Source organism: Podarcis tiliguerta (assembly GCF_965153285.1).
Source record: "Podarcis tiliguerta genome assembly, chromosome: 16".
Lineage (NCBI taxonomy): Eukaryota > Metazoa > Chordata > Lepidosauria > Squamata > Lacertidae > Podarcis > Podarcis tiliguerta.
Genome location: NC_139549.1, coordinates 28,437,476 through 28,458,023, shown reverse-complemented (window position 1 = coordinate 28,458,023; position 20,548 = coordinate 28,437,476). Strand labels below are relative to the sequence as shown.

At 44.8% G+C, this 20,548-nt stretch overlaps 1 gene segment (V, D, J or C); it reads right to left on the bottom strand.

Moving 5' to 3' along the window:
• Nucleotides 1-306: 306 nt before the first annotated feature.
• On the bottom strand, nucleotides 307-805 carry LOC310667173 (immunoglobulin lambda variable 4-60-like). The segment is given in 2 exons: nucleotides 760-805; nucleotides 307-563 (listed from the first exon to the last, which is right to left on the bottom strand).
• Nucleotides 806-20,548: the final 19,743 nt, after the last annotated feature.

Below are 20,548 nucleotides of genomic sequence, written 5' to 3'. Positions count from 1 at the left end.
CTCCAGCAATGTTGTGATCATCTTTAACGCATGCCAACATTTTCAACCACTTCAATGTGAGTTCTTGCTGGGGTGATTTGTTCTGCAGGCATCTTTCTTTAATCTGCTTGCCATGAGATTTGGCAACCTGCAGTGTGTACTGAAGTCACTGGGTGATCTTCATGTGGAGAAGAAGATTCAGTCAGATGCCATTTTAGTTCCATCTGGCTCTATCCTTGAAAGAGCTTCAGGCATAAATTTAGCTCCGTACCAAATCTGAACGCCCTGTTCAGGAGGAAGAGTGAAGGTTTTTGTCTCAGTTCCCCATTAGAGTTGATCACAGTGTAACTCATTGCTAAACCAAGCCATACAGTAATAGTCAGCCTCATCTTCAGCCTGCATGTTGGTGATGGTTAAATAGCCCATATTCCCAGAGAGGGAAGCAGTGAATCGATCAGGGATCCCTTCTCCCCTGCTGCCACCATTACGATGCACATAGCGAGGGGCCTGAGCAGGTCTCTGTTGATACCACTCAATAGTGCTACGACTACTGCTGGCGGTGCAGGAGAGTTTAGCCGTGTTTCCTGGGGATACAGACTCAGACACAGGTTGAGTCAATGTAGACTGTGAAATGACACCTTTGGAAGATGGAAAAAATGAAAGGAAAACAATTAACCTTGTTTGTGCTTCCAAATCTCTAACGGGTCCTATGATTAATGCACAGTATTGATTTGTTGTTGAGCCAGAATCCGAGAGAAAGGGAGTCCTCCACACTCTTACCTGAGAAGTAGCTGAGAAGTGCAAGGAAGCAGAGAGTCCAAGCCATGGCGAGCTCTCTAGAGGCTTCTGACTTTGTCAAAGAAACAGACCACCGGCAGCAGGCTTCCTGCTTCTCTCTTCGGTCCCCCAGGAACTGAAGATTGAGGGTCTGTCATATAAAGTTATTGATGCCCATTGGGTTTCCTAGAAATGCCTCACCTCCTCTGAGGAGGCAGGAGATTCCAGGCCAGCCAATGATCACAGAAGACATTTGCATGAGGGAGGGGATTTAAAACGAAGAGGGGAGGCTCCTGGCTTTGTCCTGGGATGACGGAAATGTGCAGCCAGAATGCGTTTAATCTTTGCATTTCTGAAAGATTGGGCACATTTGGTTCCCTTAGAACAAAGAAAATTGAAGGTTGCAAAAGTCCAGGAAAAATATTATAACTTTGACACAGTCTGGGGCGACTTTATAGATCATAAAAATGATGAACGGTGCCTATCGCCAACAACACATTTTGGAGCGCACGAAGCGCATATTTTAATTAGTATTTGTTCCTTTTTTCCTCCTGTCTTGTATATACAAAGTACTGCAGACCAGTACTGGTGCTAACATGTCTATTTATTATTATGATTATTTGCGTTTTCAAAAACAGGAACAGAGAGCATATTTAACCCCCCTCCCCTCCCCCTGTCCCACTTACTTCATACATCGTGTATACATATTTTCCAAGTTATTACATCTTAACTTTTATGCTTATTTTCTTTAGTTGTAAGTGTTTGCTCAAACCAGCACTTCTAATATTAATATAAATAACAGCAGGGACATTGGGCAACCTCGTCCCTTTATATATCATACATAAAATGTATCTTTTCATTTGTGGACAACAGACCAAGCGATGGAGGTTACCGTGTATCGTTCTGTTTTTGTTCAGATTTTGATGGTATTAGCATATACACTGTGACAAGGTTGTGTTTTGTCTTCGGAGATGACTCTGACTGCAAGTGGGCTGGCTTGCCCCCACGATTGAGGGGGCCGTGGCCATACGACATGCACACGACATGCGTGCATACCGTGTGACATGCTGACATCATGCATGCACACTGCAGAATGCCCTTCCCCATGTACGCCCACTCAACCCTGCAAAATTGGCGCTGTTATGCATTTAGAAAAAAATCTTTTTTTCATGTGGCAGCACCAAAACTTTGGAATTCCCTGCCTATTGACATCAGCAATGCCTTCATTGCACTGTTTTTGGTACCTGTTGAAAATATTTTTGTTTAGGCGAGCCTTTCTGGGTGGGATGCTGACATGGGTTTTAATCTCTTTTTAGCTTATTGTTTCTTTTATTATTATTATTAAAGATTTTCTTGTTTTACAGAAGTAATGCCTCGTATTTTTTCCATGTAACATTTTTACAAATCTGTTTCATTTGTTGAGACATTAGGGGGAGAAGAAAAAAAAGGGGGGTGGAGGGGGGGAGATGGGTGGGGGTGGGGTCGGGTGGCGATGTTACTATTATGCTTAATGTATGTAGGGTTTGGTGTCAGCATTGCTTGTGCTGTTCACTTGTGTTCCTTTGGTACTGAGAGAGGTTGGAGTTGGCCTAGGGTGTGGTTGTTTGTTTGTGATTGGCTGCGGTGATCTTTGTTTTCGTGTGTGAGTGGGGTAGGTGGGTGTTTTGGATCAGGGTAGCCATATTGATTCATATGCTGTTGGTGGATTATTGTCATTGTCTTCTTGGGCTGTGTATGTGATAAAGGGGAGCCATACCGGGGTAGAGGCGTCTTTTTAGCTTATCGTTGATTTCAGTTGTTTCTGAAAGTTTTGAATAGGGGTTCAAAACAGGTTTATTGTGGATAATGTCATTGATTTATTGTGATTTTGTGAACCACTTTGAGGCTTCATTATAATCAAGAGGTGTATATAAATCTTGTGAAATAAAATTTAAAAAAAACAGAGCAGTTCATTAATGCACACTGTTCTTTCTCTACTGTTGGAAGATGTATGCTTCCAAATAAAAATGGCTGGGAGAGTGCTGTTGCAGTCAGGTCCATAATAATCTGGCTGGTTCATGTGAGAAAAGCATACTGGACTAGGGGCTTATCCACACTTGTCCTGTGTCTAAAAAGCAGAGGTCCATGCGGGATATATCCAGCCTCATATAACTCTACTTAATGCACAATGGGGCTAGGATCATAAAGCTGTCCCTCAAGGTCGCAGTAAAGCTCTGCTGGATGAAATTTTCATAGCCTCTGGACTAATTTTTTGGGAACCTGCAATGTGTTTACGTTTTTACTCTGCTAACTATATGTTGGAATCTGCTCTAGATCAATATTGAGTAGAATTCCATGACATATCTCTAGTGATTCTGTTAACGGAAAAATCCAAGGGCTCCATTGGACAAAAAACAAAGACACCAACCAGGATAACTTGGAGCAAAACAGCAGCCTGTAGGCTTGGCTTTTATTGATCTGTTGCAACAGGGTGCTCCCCTCACCCGCAGGAGAGAGGAGGGACCCAGAAAAATGGTGTGCAAGGCCTTGTAAAGACTTTTGAAATTGCCACCCTGTAGATCAAGACCACCCCCAGAAACATCATACATACATCACAGAAGGGGTGTAACCTAAAACCACCCCTCAGACACATCACCTTCATCACTGAAAGGAGAGGTTGAGGGAGGAGTTGTGGTGGTAACCTGAGTGTCCTGTCACCTGGCTGGTTCCTCCTTTCCCCCCTCCCCATGAGTACTTTCCAGGTGACAGAGGGGAGTTTGCAGTTTCCTGCCCCCGGAGGGAAGAGCTGATTATTGTCCTTTGTTCCAGTCTGTGCTGAACCCACTCCCATATGCAAGTTCTTTGTGATCTTGATGGTCTTCTGTCTAGGACCATCAGGGTTGGCATAACAACTGGGCAGGCCTCCTGTGTATGTGCTGGTATGCTCAAGAGATTATGGTTGCCCTGTAGCAAACCTTCCCCATTTTGTAGTCCTTCCTTCATGGAGTAAAAAAAAAAGTGGAACAGTGCAAATCCGATGTATGGTTGATTTTCTATGGATTTATAACAGAAGCATAGCATATGTAGTGTGTGAGTGTGAGTGTGTGTGAAGTTTATACAAACTGAATGATTGGGGGAGGGGGGTTCCTGCGACAATTCTAAGCTGCCAGATGTGAAGGAGGAAGATTGAAGGTTTTTGTCTCAGTTCCCCAAAAGACTTGATCACTGTGCCACAAGCTATAGCTGTTAAACCAAGCCCCACAGTAATAGACAGCCTCATCGTCAGCCTGGAGGTTGGTGATGGTTAAATAGCCAGTATTCCCAGAGGCAGAAGCGGTGAATCGATCAGGGATCCCTTCTCCCCTGCTGCCACCATTACGATGCACATAGCGAGGGGCTTGTCCAGGTCTCTGTTGATACCAGTGAATATAGCCGCCGCTGGGACTGCTGCTGGCAGTGCAAGAGAATTTAGCTGTTTGCCCTGGGGACAAAGACTCCGATGTAGGTTGAGTCAAAGTATGTTGAGAAATGACACCTTTGCAAAAAGAAAAAGAAAGAGAAGATATTGATTCACAGGATTTTCTCACAAACATCCTAAAAGCGGTAAGATAAAGGCAAACTACGGTTGGTGCTAATTTGCCCAGAAGCCTATGGAAAGGGAATCTTCCACATCCTTACCTGAGAAATAGCCAAGAAGTGCAAGGAAAGACAGAGCCCAGGACATGTTAAGCTCTCTAAATGACTTGGGCTTTCTCAGCAAAAAGGTTAAGCAGCAGGGACCTTCCTGTTTCCTTCTATACCCCGCAGGAACCGAAGAGGAAGGAGCTGTCCTATAAAGATGTGGACCCTCAATGGCTCTGCTAGAAATGCCTCTTCTCCTCTTCTGAGAAGGCGGGACATTTTAGCTCAGCCAGTGAGCAGAGGATATATTTGCATAAAGGAGAGTTTTAAAAGAAGACGGCGGAAGGGTCATGGCCTTGCCCTGCAATGGGAGTAATATATAGTTTATGAATAAGAATAGGAAGAGAGGAAACGTGAATGTGTGTGTGTAAATGTGGGAACTGTCTACTTTCCTGTTAATAGTTGCTCTCTCCCAGCGCCGCGACCTCATAGTCGCCTTTGACTGGACTTAACCATCCAGGGGTCCTTTACCTTTTACATTTGCATGTCGAGGTCCTCCAATCCACCCCCAAATAATTCACACTTCACACATAATTTTTGTTTAAGGTTTTTGGCATAATTTTGGCCACAACTTTATTAAAATACATAACTGTGAGTGGTTGCTTAGGCATTGGTTATGAATATCTGTCCCCAAGCCTAGGGACAGAACTGACTTCCGGATTCCAGTGAAAGCCAATAATGGAAAACAATATTGGGGAGAGCATGGAGCCAGGCACCAGACCCTCATTCCCCCCCCCCATGCTCCCGGGGGCTTTCGCGACCCTAAACCCTATTCAGGGGTACGGACGAAAGAATGGCAAGCCCCTGGATTCCTTTAACAAAATTCCCTTTTCGCAGCAGCATTAGAGGGGCAGGCCCAGCCAACCCTTACCCCTCCACCAACAAATTTTTTAACCAATGCCTAACCGCAACCTTACAAGTTGTGACGATTTGCTATGCAGTGGGCAAAAATCAAATGGCACCAGCCAATCAGCCAATTGGACAAAATTCCTACCGGGCCCCTGCCCCAAGAGCAGACGACCCCATGACAGGCATAGCAAGGTCAACGCAATAGCCCTAAATATAGGGAGGGTGGGCAGCAAAAGTGCCTAGTCAGATCTGCGTGACTTCATTTTATAACCTTCGGTCCAACCCCCTAAATGGCAACACCAAAATTTGCCCAACAACCCAACCGCCCAATCACTGTGGATGGTTATCCAAACTACACCGCCCAGCAACAGAGGGGCGGCCTTCCAGACCCCACCGCAACACATGCTCTCTATTAATGAGAACACGCTTTAGTAATCTAAATGCTAAAGAGTCAATAGGAGGGGGCTGGGGCTGAGAGCTGCAGGTAAAGGTAGGTGTTTTTTTTTCTGCGATCCATGCTAGAGAAGGACACATTTTTCATCCCAAATAAAAGTAAGCTTGCTTTGTGACAGCCATTGTAGTGAGCTCAATAGAAAACCAATCAAACAAGTTGAACAAACAGAGTGCCAATAAATGGAAACCCAGGTGAAAGAAACGGTCAAAACTTCAAAAAATAGAACGAATGGGGAAATGAATCTGTCTGCACACATCTCCCAGTAAACTGAACATGACTGAACAGGAAGCTCCAGAAAAGGAGCCATGAATAGGAGTCTTCTGCTTCACTTCACATCACAGGTGCTGGGGCCATCTCTTGAATCATCTAACCAATGTACCAAATGTGGGAGAAGTTGAGCAACACAGCCCCCTAAGGGTGAACTCTAGAATACCGGGTATTGTGCATGGAAATGTTGTTTACCTTCCCGCTGCAGCAGTACCTAAACCACTGAGCCTCTTGGGCTTGCCGATCAGAAAGGCGGTGGTTTGAATCCCCATGACAGAGTGAGCTCCTGTTGCTCTGCCCCAGCTTATGCCAACCTAGCAGTTCGAAAGCGAGGGCGTAGATAAGTTATGTATAGCAGCATGAACACTTATGGTGTGAAAAAGGAGACCTAGTGGTCTTTACCAGTGCTCCAGCATTAATCTTGGGCCTCCACCCAAGGAGCATCTACACCTCCATTGTTCAGCCGTGACACTGAGGTCCAGCTCCGAGGACCTTCTGGTGGTTCCCTCACTGCAAGAAGTGAGGTTACAGGGAACCAGGCAGCAGTGGCGTAGCGTGGGTTGTCAGCACCCGGGGCAAGGCAAGTAATTTGCGCCCCCTAACCCTTGGATTTGCGCCCCCTAACCCGTGGATTTGCGCCCCCTAACCCTACCCCCCAGATGTTGCGCCCGGTGCGGCTGGCCCCCCCTGCACCCCCCACGCTACACCACTACCAGGCAAAGGGCCTTTTCAGTAGTGGTGCCCACTCTGAGGAATGCCCTCCCAGCAGATGTCAAGGAAATAAACAACTATCTGACTTTTAGAAGACATCTGAAGGCAGCCCTGTTTAGGGAAGTTTTTAATTTTTGGTGTTTTATTGTGTTTTTAATGTTCTTTTGGAAGCTGCCCAGAGTGACTGGGGGGGGGGTCCAGTCAGATGGGCGGGGTATAAATAAATTGTTGTTGTTGTTGTTGTTGTTATATTTGAGTGAGAATAGGCTTTTCCAGAACACCTGTGTCTGACATGGAATGTTTAAGTTGTTGTTCACAATCAGTTTAATACCACCTGCAGCTTCTGGACTAGTCACAAGGGTAGACTCACATAGAGAGCATTTCAGTAATACAGCCTTACATTTAAGAGTACTGTTACTTTGTCTGCTCAGTGGTGTCTTCAGAGCTGTGAAGGAGGAAGAGTAAAGGCTTTTTGTCTCAGTTCCCCATAAGACTTGATCACTGTGCAACAGGTTATAGCTGTTAAACCAAGCTGCACAGTAATAGTCAGCTTCATCTTCAACCTGGAGGTCAGTGATGGTTAAATAGCCATTGGTTCCAGTGGCAGAAGCAGTGAATCGATCAGGGATCCCATCTCCCCTGCTGCCGCCATTATAATGCACAAAGCGAGGGGCCTGCCCAGCTTTCTGTTGATACCAGTAAATATAGCCGTTGCTGGGACGGCTGCTGGCAGTGCAAGAGAATTTAGCTGTTTGCCCTGGGGACAAAGACTCCGATGTAGGTTGAGTCACAGTATGTTGAGAAATGACACCTTTGCAAAAAGAAAAAGAAAGAAAGAGAAGATATTGATTCACAGGATTTTCTCACAAACATCCTAAAAGCGGTATGATAAAGGCAAACTACAGTTGGTGCTAATTTGCCCAGAAGCCTATGGAAAGGGAGTCTTCCACATCCTTACCTGAGAAATAGCCAAGAAGTGCAAGGAAAGACAGAGCCCAGGACATGTTAAGCTCTCTAAATGACTTGGGCTTTCTCAGCAAAAAGGTTAAGCAGCAGGGACCTTCCTGTTTCCTTCTATACCCCGCAGGAACCGAAGAGGAAGGAGCTGGCCTATAAAGATGTGGACCCTCAATGGCTCTGCTAGAAATGCCTCTTCTCCTCTTCTGAGAAGGCGGGACATTTTAGCTCAGCCAGTGAGCAGAGGATATATTTGCATAAAGGAGAGCTTTAAAAGAAGACGACGGAAGGGTCATGGCTTTGCCCTGCAATGGGAGTAATATATAGTTTATGAATAAGAATAGGAAGAGAGGAAACGTGAATGTGTGTGTGTAAATGTGGGAACTGTCTACTTTCCTGTTAATAGTTGCTCTCTCCCAGCGCCGCAACCTCATAGTCGCCTTTGACTGGACTTAACCATCCAGGGGTCCTTTACCTTTTACATTTGCATGTCGAGGTCCTCCAATCCACCCCCAAATGATTCACACTTCTCCAACATTTCTCTGAAGAAAATAGGGATGTCCTATTCATTATTATTATTATTATTATTATTATTATTATTATTTATTATTATTATTATTATTATTTTATATGCAATGCACACACAACATTGCAACTACAATCATTCAGATACCAGCAATACAAAAATACAAACATAAATGTTACACCTACGTGACTTCCCTCCACCAGTGTTCATCATTTCTTATGTTTATTATACAGTGGTACCTCAGGTTAAGGGACGCGGGTGGCGCTGTGGGTAAAAGCCTCAGCGCCTAGGGCTTGCCGATCGAAAGGTCGGCGGTTCGAATCCCCGCGGCGGGGTGCGCTCCCGTTGTTCGGTCCCAGCACCTGCCAACCTAGCAGTTCGAAAGCACTCCCGGGTGCAAGTAGCTAAATAGGGACTGCTTACTAGCGGGAAGGTAAACAGAGTTCCGTGTGCGGCTCTGGCTCGCCAGAGCAGCGATGTCACGCTGGCCACGTGACCCGGAAGTGTCTCCGGACAGCTCTGGCCCCCGGCCTCTTGAGTGAGATGGGCGCACAACCCTAGAGTCTGTCAAGACTGGCCCGTACGGGCAGGGGTACCTTTACCTTTACCTTACCTCAGGTTAAGTACTTAATTCGTTCCGGAGGTCCATTCTTAACCTGAAACTGTTCTTAACCTGAAGCACCATTCTAGCTAATGGGGCCTCCTGCTGCTGCTGCACCGCCAGAGCACAATTTCTTTTCTCATCCTGAAGCAAAGTTCTTAACCCGAGGTACTATTTCTGGGTTAGCGGAGTCTGTAACCTGAAACGTGTGTAACCCAAGGTACCGCTGTATTCTTATTTATATTGCAATTTATAATTCTCATATTTAATATTGCTATTTAACTAATATTTTGTTTTCTGAATCAACTTCAATATTATTATTATTATTATTATTATTATTATTGCCATTATTATTAAATAATAATAAAACATATATAAAAATGGAATAAAACATTGAACATTAAAATACTTCCCTGTAAAAGGCTACCTTCAGCTGTCTTCTAAAGGCTGTATAGTTACTTATTTCCATGACTGGGGGGTTGCATAACCTACTCTCAAACGTTTTTCTGATGGAAATAGAGACATCCTAAGGGAAAGCGGGACATTCAGGGATCAGATCAGAAACCAGGACGCCTTCTGTAAATCCCAGACTGTCCTGGTAAAATAGGGACACCTGGAGGGTCTGTCATCTCTACTATTCAAAGAGTCCCATGTAAAGAGCAAATGAAGCTCTGTGGTAAATCTGAACTCCTAGCTCTGAAGGAGGAAGAGAGAAGGTTTTTGTCTCAGTTCCCCATTAGATTTGAGCACTGTGGAACGCATTAATACTGCTATACCATGTGCTGCAATAATAAGCAGCCTCATCTTCAGCCTGAGTGCTGGTGATGGTTAAATAGCCAACATTTCCAGAGAGGGAAGCGATGAATCGATCCGGGATGCCCTCACCTCGGTTTTGGCCATTTTGGTGCACATAGCGAGGGCCCAGTTCAGGTCTCTGTTGATACCAGGCAATGTAGCTCACTTTACCATTGGGGGTACAGGAAAGCTTAGTGGTTTGTCCAATGGATACAGACTCAGAGGCTGCTTGAGTCATAGGAGACTGTGAAATGACACCTGTGTAAAAAAGAAATGAAAACCATTGTCTTGATTCACTTAGGGTGCTTAAATATATTAGGCAGGCACTAAGATCAATCTGCAATATCAATAGTTTTGTTGTTGGGAATTAGATCTATGGAAAGTGAGTCTTCTACATCCTTACCAGAGAAGTAGCTGAGAAATGTAATGAAGGACAGAAACCAGGCCATGGTGAGTTCTCTAGAGCAGACTGACTTTCTCAAAGAAACAGAGAACTGGCAGGGACCATACTGCTCCTTTCTTATATCCTCCAGGACCTAAAGATGAAAGGTATGTCGCTTAAAGCCTATTGGCTTTGCTAGAAATGCCCCTGTGGAGGCGGGACATTCCAAGTCAGCCAATGAACAGAGAAGACGGTTCACATTTGCGTAAGAAAGATTATTTGAAAGAGGAGACACTCCTGTCTTTGTCCTGGGATGACAGAAATATGAACTTTCTGTGGCATCGTTTGCAGAAATAGGAATAGGGAGTGAACATATGGGGGGAACTTGAGAAACCACTGTTTTCCTCTTAACAGAAGACTGAGGAATTTGCCCTGGTGGATGAGGGGCCAGGAGGGAGAAAGCTTAACAGGTCTTGATCTGGATAATCCTTCCAACCAGCTCCGGCCTTTCTCCAATCCCACCAAACTTATTGAGGCCTTAGTGGTCTCTGTTGAAGGCCTCCCTCACCTGTCTCAGAATCTGACTCTATCCTCTAGCTCAAGAGTGGGGGACAATTCCCTGGACTGCATTCTCTCACTAGGAACATTTCAGAAGCTACTTTTTCAGAAGTGCTTGGTGGAGCCGAAGCAAAAGTAGATGGAATAGTGAATTTGAACCAGGCGTTGGTAGAATTGAATGCATTCCAGCCATATCAAACATAAAGGTTTCAACACACTCCCCAACATTCCTATATTCCAATCAGTATTATCACAGGCTCACAGCTCAAGGACACATTTCAGGTCACAGAGCAGGCGTGGTGTGGTCTGTGTCCTGGAGAGATGTGTGGCCCTGCAAGAATTCTGAGGGCCTGATAAGGGAGGACTGGAGGGTCATATTTGACCACTTCCAGCCTGAGTTTCTCCACCCACCCTCTAGAATGTAAATGATAGGTGTTTTTGAAACTACATCTTCCAGGATTCCATGTGTCTGGGACCACGCTGAGGAGGAATCCAGGGCAAATAAATGAAGTAAGGTAAAGGTAAAGGACCCCTGGACAGTTAAGTCCAGTCAAAGGCCACTTTCTGAGCTCTGCCCAGAGACCTTGAATCTATTAACTCTCTCTCTTCCAGTGTTTCTTCTCCTAGCTGTTCACCACCCAGTGTTTCCCAGCTTCTGCCTTCTGAACTATGCCCCTCTGCAAACCACTGTTCCAAATCTATACTGTCCTCAAGCTCCTGGGAAGATTCAGGATCTGGAGCAGGAGCAGGGGGAGGGGGAGGCTCCCACCACCCCTCCTCAGTGCAGCCCTGTCCTTGACACAGGTTGAGTCATTGCATGTTGAGAAATGGCACCTTTGGGGAGGAAATGAAAAGAAGAAGAAGAGCTTGAGTCATCGATTTTGCTAACAAATAGCCTCAAAGCACAATGATACATGCAGAATATTATGGGTGTTGTGGACCCAGAAACCTGAAGAGTCACCTGCATCTTTACCTGAGATGTAGCTGAGAAGTGCAAGGAAGCCCAGAGCTCAGACCCATTCTAGAGGAGCCTGCCTTTCTCAAAGGAGCAGATAAGGTGCAAGGATCTTCTGGATTTTTTCTGAAATCCCACCAGGAACTGCAGGTGACATTACTGTCTTGGAAAGCTACTGGTGCCCATTGGCTTTGCTAGAAATGCCACTCCTCCTCTGACCTTCTAGCCCACCCAATGAAGAGAGAAGATATTGACACGAGCGAGGGTATTTAAAAAGAAGAGGGGGAAAGGATCCTGGTGTAGTTCAGAAATGAGACTAAAATGGTGTAAACGGAGTAGAGAGGGAACTAGGGCAAGATCCAGAAAACTGGGAAGATCCTGTTTTCCTGTGAACAGTAATCCTAACACCAAAGATATGGTAGGGCAGCAGAGGAGCTCCAGAAATAGATTAGCATTTTTCTTGGGGTCCAGAGCACAGGGGGAAAACACTCCTCCACCCCAAACATCGGAATGCCAACCAAACTCTGAGCAGGACTGAAGATGAAGCACTACAGATGGAGCCATGCATGGTGGAGATGCTTCATTTCACATCACAGGTGTGGGGGTTGCTCTCAGATCCTCATTTCGCCCATTTTGTGAGAAGTGGACCAACATCTCCCCCTGAAGGTAAAATCAGAGATAGCAGGCATCATATAAGCTGCCAACAACATGAGCCCTAATGGAGTATTATGTGAAAACTCATTTTTATTCTTAGTGCTTCAGCACTACATGGGCATTCACACATTTAAGTGAGACCCTGATTTTTCCACAGCATGTTTGTCTGATATGGCCAAAGTCTTCCACTTATCTTTTAGTAATAGTGATTTTACTGTGTCTGGACAGTGCAAGTTGATAAAATAAGGCTCTGCTGGCTTTGTCCAGCAATGTTGTGGTCATCTTTGCCACATGCCAACATTTTCAACCATTTCAATGTGAGTTCTTGCTGGGGTGATTTGTTCTGCAGGCACCTTTCTTTAATCTGCTTGCCATGAGATGTGACAACCTGCAGTGTGTACTGAAGTCACTGGGTGATCTTCATGTGGAGAAGAAGATTCAGTCAGATGCCATTTTAGTTCCTTCTGGCTCTATCCTTGAAAGAGCTTCAGGCATAAATTTAACTCCGTACCAAATCTGAATGCCCTCTTCAGGAGGAAGAGTGAAGGTTTTTGTCTCAGTTCCCCATTAGACTTGATCACAGTGTAACTCATTGCCAAACCAAGTCCCACAGAAATAGTCAGCCTCATCTTCAGCCTGGTTGTTGGTGATGGTTAAATAGCCCATATTCCCAGAGATGGAAGCAGTGAATCGAGCAGGGATCCCTTCTCCCCTGCTGCCACCATTACAATGCACATAGCGAGGGGCTTGTCCAGGTCTCTGCTGATACCAGCAAATATAGCTGCGACTACTGCTGGCGGTGCAAGCGAGTTTAGCGGTGTTTCCTGGGGATACAGACTCAGACACAGGCTGAGTCAATGTAGACTGTGAAATGACACCTTTGGAAGATGGAAAAATGAAAGGAAAACAATTAACCTTGTTTGTGCTTCCAAATCTTTAACGGGTCCTATGATTAATGCACAGTATTGATTTGTTGTTGACCCAGATCTAAGGGAAAGGGAGTCCTCCACACTCTTACCTGAGAAGCAGCTGAGAAGTGCAAGGAAGCAGAGAGTCCAAGCCATGGTGAGCTCTCTAGAGGCTTCTGACTTTTTCAAAGAAACAGACCACCGGCAGCAGGCTTCCTGCTTCTCTCTTCGGTCCCCCAGGAACTGCAGATTGAGGGTCTGTTATATAAAGTTATTGATGCCCATTGGGTTTCCTAGAAATGCCTCACCTCCTCTGAGGAGGCAGGAGATTCCAGGCCAGCCAATGATCACAGAAGACATTTGCATGAGGGAGGGGACTTAAAAAGAAGAGTGGAGGCTCCTGGGATGACGGAAATGTGCAGCCAGAGTGCATTTAATCTTTGCATTTCTGAAAGATGGGCACATTTGGTTCCCTTAGAACAAAGAAAATTGAAGGTTGCAAAAGTCCAGGAAAAATATTACAACTTTGACACAGTCTGGGGCGACTTTATAGATCATACAAATGATGAACGGTGCCTATCGCCAACAAGACATTTTGGAGTGCACGAAGCGCATATTTTAATTAGTATTTGTTCCTTCTTTCCTCCTGTCTTGTATATACAAAGTACAGTACTGCAGGCCAGTAGTGCTGCTAACATGTATATTTATTATGGTGATAATTTGCGTTTTCAAAAACAGGAACAGAGAGTATATTTATTCCCCCCTCCCCTCCCCCTGTCCCACTTACTTCATACATCGTGTATACATATTTTCCAAATTATTGCATCTTACCTTTTATGCTTATTTTCTTAGCTGTAAGTGTTTACTCAAACCAGCACTTCTAATATTAATATAAATAACAGCAGGGACATTGGGCAACCTTGTCCCTTTATATATCATACAGAAAATGTATCTTTTCATCTGTGGACAACAGACCAAGCGATGGAGGTTACCCTGTATAGTTCTGTTTTTGTTAAGATTTTGATGGTTTTAGCATATACACTGTGGCAAGGTTGTGTTTTGTCTTTGGAGATGACTCTGACTGCAAGTGCGCTGGCTTGCCCCCGCAATTGAGGGGGCCGTGGCCATACGACATGCACACGACATGCGTGCATACCATGTGACATGCTGACATCATGCATGCACACTGCAGAATGCCCTTCCCCATGTACGCCCACTCAACCCTGCAAAATTGGCGCTGTTATGCATTTAGAAAAAAATCTTTTTTTCATGTGGCAGCACCAAAACTTTGGAATTCCCTGCCTATTGACATCAGCAATGCCTTCATTGCACTGTTTTTTGCTACCTGTTGAAAATATTTTTGTTTAGGCAAGCCTTTCTGGGTGGAATGCTGACATGGGTTTTAATCTCTTTTTAGCTTATTGTTTCTTTTTTTATTATTATTAAATATTTTCTTGTTTTACAGAAGTAAGTGTAATGCCTCGTATTTTTTCCATGTAACATTTTTACAAATCTGTTTCATTTGTTGAGACATTAGGGGGAGAAGAAAAAAAGGGGGGTGGAGGGAGGGGAGATGGATGGGGGTGGGGTCGGGTGGTTATGTTACTATTATGCTTAATGTATGTAGGGTTTGGTGTCAGCACTGCTTGTGCTGTTCACTTGTGTTCCTTTGGTACTGAGAGAGGTTGGAGTTGGCCTAGGGTGTGGTTGTTTGTTTGTGATTGGCTGTGGTGATCTTTGTTTTCGTGTGTGAGTGGAGTAGGTGGGTGTTTTGGATCAGGGTAGCCATATTGATTCATATGCTGTTGGTGGATTATTGTCATTGTCTTCTTGGGCTGTGTATGTTATAAAGGGGAGCCATACCGGGGTAGAGGCGTCTTTTTAGCTTATCGTTGATTTCAGCTGTTTCTGAAAGTTTTGAATAGGGGTTCAAAACAGGTTTATTGTGGATAATGTCATTGATTTATTGTGATTTTGTGAACCACTTTGAGGCTTCATTATAATCAAGAGGTGTATATAAATCTTGTGAAATAAAATTTAAAAAAAAACAGAGCAGTTCATTAATGCACACTGTTCTTTCTCTACTGTTGGAAGATGTATGCTTCCAAATAAAAATGGCTGGGAGAGTGCTGTTGCAGTCAGGTCCATAATAATCTGGCTGGTTCATGTGAGAAAAGCATACTGGACTAGGGGCTTATCCACACTTGTCCTGTGTCTAAAAAGCAGAGGTCCATGCGGGATATATCCAGCCTCATATAACTCTACTTAATGCACAATGGGGCTAGGATCATAAAGCTGTCCCTCAAGGTCGCAGTAAAGCTCTGCTGGATGAAATTTTCATAGCCTCTGGACTAATTTTTTGGGAACCTGCAATGTGTTTACGTTTTTACTCTGCTAACTATATGTTGGAATCTGCTCTAGATCAATATTGAGTAGAATTCCATGACATATCTCTAGTGATTCTGTTAACGGAAAAATCCAAGGGCTCCCTTGGACAAAAAACAAAGACACCAACCAGGATAACTTGGAGCAAAACAGCAGCCTGTAGGCTTGGCTTTTATTGATCTGTTGCAACAGGGTGCTCCCCTCACCCGCAGGAGAGAGGAGGGACCCAGAAAAATGGTGTGCAAGGCCTTGTAAAGACTTTTGAAATTGCCACCCTGTAGATCAAGACCACCCCCAGAAACATCATACATACATCACAGAAGGGGTGTAACCTAAAACCACCCCTCAGACACATCACACCTTCATCACAGAAAGGAGAGGTTGAGGGAGGAGTTGTGGTGGTAACCTGAGTGTCCTGTCACCTGGCTGGTTCCTCCTTTCCCCCCTCCCCATGAGTACTTTCCAGGTGACAGAGGGGAGTTTGCAGTTTCCTGCCCCCAGAGGGAAGAGCTGATTATTGTCCTTTGTTCCAGTCTGTGCTGAACCCACTCCCATATGCAAGTTCTTTGTGATCTTGATGGTCTTCTGTCTAGGACCATCAGGGTTGGCATAACAACTGGGCAGGGCTCCTGTGTATCTGCTGGTATACTCAAGAGATTATGGTTGCCCTGTATCAAACCTTCCCCATTTTATAGTCCTTCCTTCATGTAGTAAAAAAAAAAAAAAAGTGGAACAGTGCAAATCCGATGTATGGTTGATCTTCTATGAATTTATAACAGAAGCATAGCGTATGTAGTGTGTGAGTGTGAGTGTGTGTGAAGTTTATACAAACTGAATGATTGGGGGAGAGGGGTTCCTGCGACAATTCTAAGCTGCCAGATGTGAAGGAGGAAGATTGAAGGTTTTTGTCTCAGTTCCCCAAAAGACTTGATCACTGTGCCACAAGCTATAGCTGTTAAACCAAGCCCCACAGTAATAGACAGCCTCATCGTCAGCCTGGAGGTTGGTGATGGTTAAATAGCCAGTATTCCCAGAGACAGAAGCGGTGAATCGATCAGGGATCCCTGTTCCTCTGCTGCAAGCATGACAATGCACAAAGCGAGGGGCCTGCCCAGCTTTCTGTTGATACCAGAGAATATAGCCGCCGCTGGGACTGCTGCTGGCAGTGCAAGAGAATTTAGCTGTTTGTCCTGGGGACAAAGACTCCGATGTAGGTTGAGTCACAGTATGTTGAGAAATGACACCTTTGCAAAAAGAAAAAGAAAGAAAAGATATTGATTCACAGGATTTTCTCACAAACATCCTAAAAGCGGTATGATAAAGGCAAACTACGGTTGGTGCTAATTTGCCCAGAAGCCTATGGAAAGGGAATCTTCCACATCCTTACCTGAGAAATAGCCAAGAAGTGCAAGGAAAGACAGAGCCCAGGTCATGTTAAGCTCTCTAAATGACTTGGGCTTTCTCAGCAAAAAGGTTAAGCAGCAGGGACCTTCCTGTTTCCTTCTATACCCCGCAGGAACCGAAGAGGAAGGAGCTGGCCTATAAAGATGTTGACCATCGCTGGCTCTGCTAGAAATGCCTCTTCTCCTCTTCTGAGAAGGCGGGACATTTTAGCTCAGCCAGTGAGCAGAGGATATATTTGCATAAAGGAGAGTTTTAAAAGAAGACGGCGGAAGGGTCATGGCTTTGCCCTGCAATGGGAGTAATATATAGTTTATGAATAAGAATAGGAAGAGAGGAAATGTGAATGTGTGTGTGTAAATGTGGGAACTGTCTACTTTCCTGTTAATAGTTGCTCTCTCCCAGCGCCGCAACCTCATAGTCGCCTTTGACTGGACTTAACCATCCAGGGGTCCTTTACCTTTTACATTTGCATGTCGAGGTCCTCCAATCCACCCCCAAATGATTCACACTTCTCCAACATTTCTCTGAAGAAAATAGGGATGTCCTATTCAATATTATTATTATTAATTATTATTATTATTATTATTATTATTATTATTATTATTATTATTATTATTTTATATGCAATGCACACACAACATTGCAACTACAATCATTCAGATACCAGCAATACAAAAATACAAACATAAATGTTACACCTACGTGACTTCCCTCCACCAGTGTTCATCATTTCTTATGTTTACTATACAGTGGTAACCCAGGTTAAGTACTTAATTCGTTCCGGAGGTCCATTCTTAACCTGAAACTGTTCTTCACCTGAAGCACCACTCTAGCTAATGGGGCCTCCTGCTGCTGCTGCAACGTCGGAGCACAATTTCTGTTCTCATCCTGAAGCAAAGTTCTTACCCCAAGGTACTATTTCTGGGTTAGCGGAGTCTGTAACCTGAAGCGTATGTAACCCAAGGTACCACTGTATTCTTATTTATATTGCAATTTATAATTCTCATATTTAATATTGCTATTTAACTAATATTTTGTTTTCTGTATCAACTTCAAAATTATTATTATTATTGCCATTATTATTAAATAATAATAAAACATATATAAAAATGGAATAAAACATTGAACATTAAAATACTTCCCTGTACAAGACTGCCTTCAGATGTCTTCTAAAGGCTGTATAGTTACTTATTTCCATGACTGGAAATAAGCTCAAGAGTGGGGGACAATTCCCTGGACTGCATTCTCTCACTAGGAACATTTCAGAAGCTACTTTTTCAGAAGTGCTTGGTGGAGCCAGAAGCAAAAGTAGATGGAATATAAATTTGAACCAGGCGTTGGGAGAATTGAATGCATTCCAGCCATATCAAACATAAAGGTTTCAACACACTCCCCAACACTCCTATATTCCAATCAGTATTATCACAGGCTCACAGCTCAAGGACACATTTCAGCCTGGCAAAAACATTTCAGGTCACAGAGCAGGCGTGGTGTGGTCTGTGTCCTGGAGAGATGTGTGGCCCTGCAAGAATTCTGAGGGCCTGATAAGAGAGGACTGGAGGGTCATATTTGACCACTTCCAGCCTGAGTTTCTCCACCCACCCTCTAGAATGTAGATGATAGGTGTTTTTGAAACTACATCTCCCAGGATTCCAAGTGCCTGGGACCAAGCTGAGGAGGCCTCCAGGGCAAATAAATGAAGTAAGGTAAAGGTAAAGGACCCCTGGACGGTTAAGTCCAGTCAAAGGCCACTTTCTGAGCTCTTCGTGACTTTGAGGAGGACAGTGGAGGAAAGTTGCCCAGAGACTGTGAATCTGTTAACTCTCTCTCTTCCAGTGTTTCTTCTCCTAGCTGTTCACCATCCAGTGTTTCCCAGCTTCTGCCTTCTGTACCATGCCCCTCTGCAAACCACTGTTCCAAATCTACACTGTCCTCCTGCTCCTGGGAAGATTCAGGATCTGGAGCAGGAGCAGGGGGAGGGCGAGGCTCCCACCACCCCTCCTCAGTGCAGCCCTGTCTCTGACACAGGTTGAGTCATTGTATGTTGAGAAATGGCACCTTTGGGGAGGAAAGGAAAAGAAGAAGAAGAGCTTGAGTCATTGATTTTGCTAACAAATAGCCTCAAAGCACAATGATACATGCAGAATATAATGGGTGTTGTGGACCCAGAAACCTGAAGAGTCACCTGCATCTTTACCTGAGATGTAGCTGAGAAGTGCAAGGAAGCCCAGAGCTCAGACCCATTCTAGAGGAGCCTGCCTTTCTCAACGGAGCAGATAAGGTGCAAGGATCTTCTGGATTTTTTCCTGAAATCCCACCAGGAACTGCAGGTGACGTTACTGTGTTGGAAAGCTACTGGTGCCCATTGGCTTTGCTAGAAATGCCACTCCTCCTCTGACCTTCTAGCCCACCCAATAAACAGAGAAGATATTGACACGAGCGAGGGTATTTAAAAAGAAGAGGCGGGAGGAGGATCCTGGTTTAGTTCTGGGATGAGACTAGGTAAAGGTAAAGGTACCCCTGCCCGTACGGGCCAGTCTTGCCAGACTCTAGGGTTGTGCGCTCATCTCACTCTATAGGCCGGAAGCCAGCGCTGTCCGCAGACACTTCCGGGTCACGTGGCCAGCGTGACAAGCTGCATCTGACGAGCCAGCACAGCACACGGAACGTCGTTTACCTTCCCGCTGATAAGCGGTCCCTATTTGTCTACTTGCACTTTGACGTGCTTTCGAACTGCTAGGTTGGCAGGCGCTGGGACCGAACGACGGGAGCGCACCCCGCCACAGGGATTCGAACCGCCGACCATGCGATCGGCAAGTCCTAGGCGCTGAGGTTTTACCCACAGCGCCACTAAAATGGTGTAAACAGAGTAGAGAGGGAACTAGGGCAAGATCCGGAAAACTGGGAAGATCCTGTTTTCCTGTGAACAGTAATCCTAACACCAAAGATCTGGTAGGGCAGCAGGGGAGCTCCAGAAATAGATTAGCATTTTTCTTGGGGTCCAGAGCAGAGGGGGAAAACACTCATCCACCCCAAACATCGGAATGCCAACCAAACTCTGAGCAGGACTGAAGAGGAAGCACCACAGATGGAGCCATGCATGGTGGAGATGCTTCATTTCACATCACAGGTGTGGGGGTTGCTCTCAGATCCTCATTTTGCCCATTTTGTGAGAAGTGGACCAACATCTCCCCCTGAAGGTAAAATCAGAGATAGCAGGCATCATATAAGCTGCCAACAACATGAGCCCTAATGGAGTATTATGTGAAAACTCATTTTTATTCTTAGTGCTTCAGCACTGCATGGGTATTCACACATTTAAGTGAGACCCTGATTTTCCGCAGCATGTTTGTCTGGTATGGCCAAAGTCTTCCACTTATCTTTTAGTAATAGTGATTTTACTGTGTCTGGTCAGTGCAAGTTGATAAAATAAGGCTCTGCTGGCTTTGTCCAGCAATGTTGTGGTCATCTTTAACGCATGCCAACATTTTCAACCACTTCAATGTGAGTTCTTGCTGGGGTGATTTGTTCTGCAGGCACCTTTCTTTAATCCACTTGCCATGAGATTTGGCAACCTGCAGTGTGTACTGAAGTCACTAGGTGATCTTCATGTGGAGAAGAAGATTCAGTCAGATGCCATTTTAGTTCCATCTGGCTCTATCCTTGAAAGAGCTTCAGGCATAAATTTAGCTCCGTACCAAATCTGAACGCCCTCTTCAGGAGGAA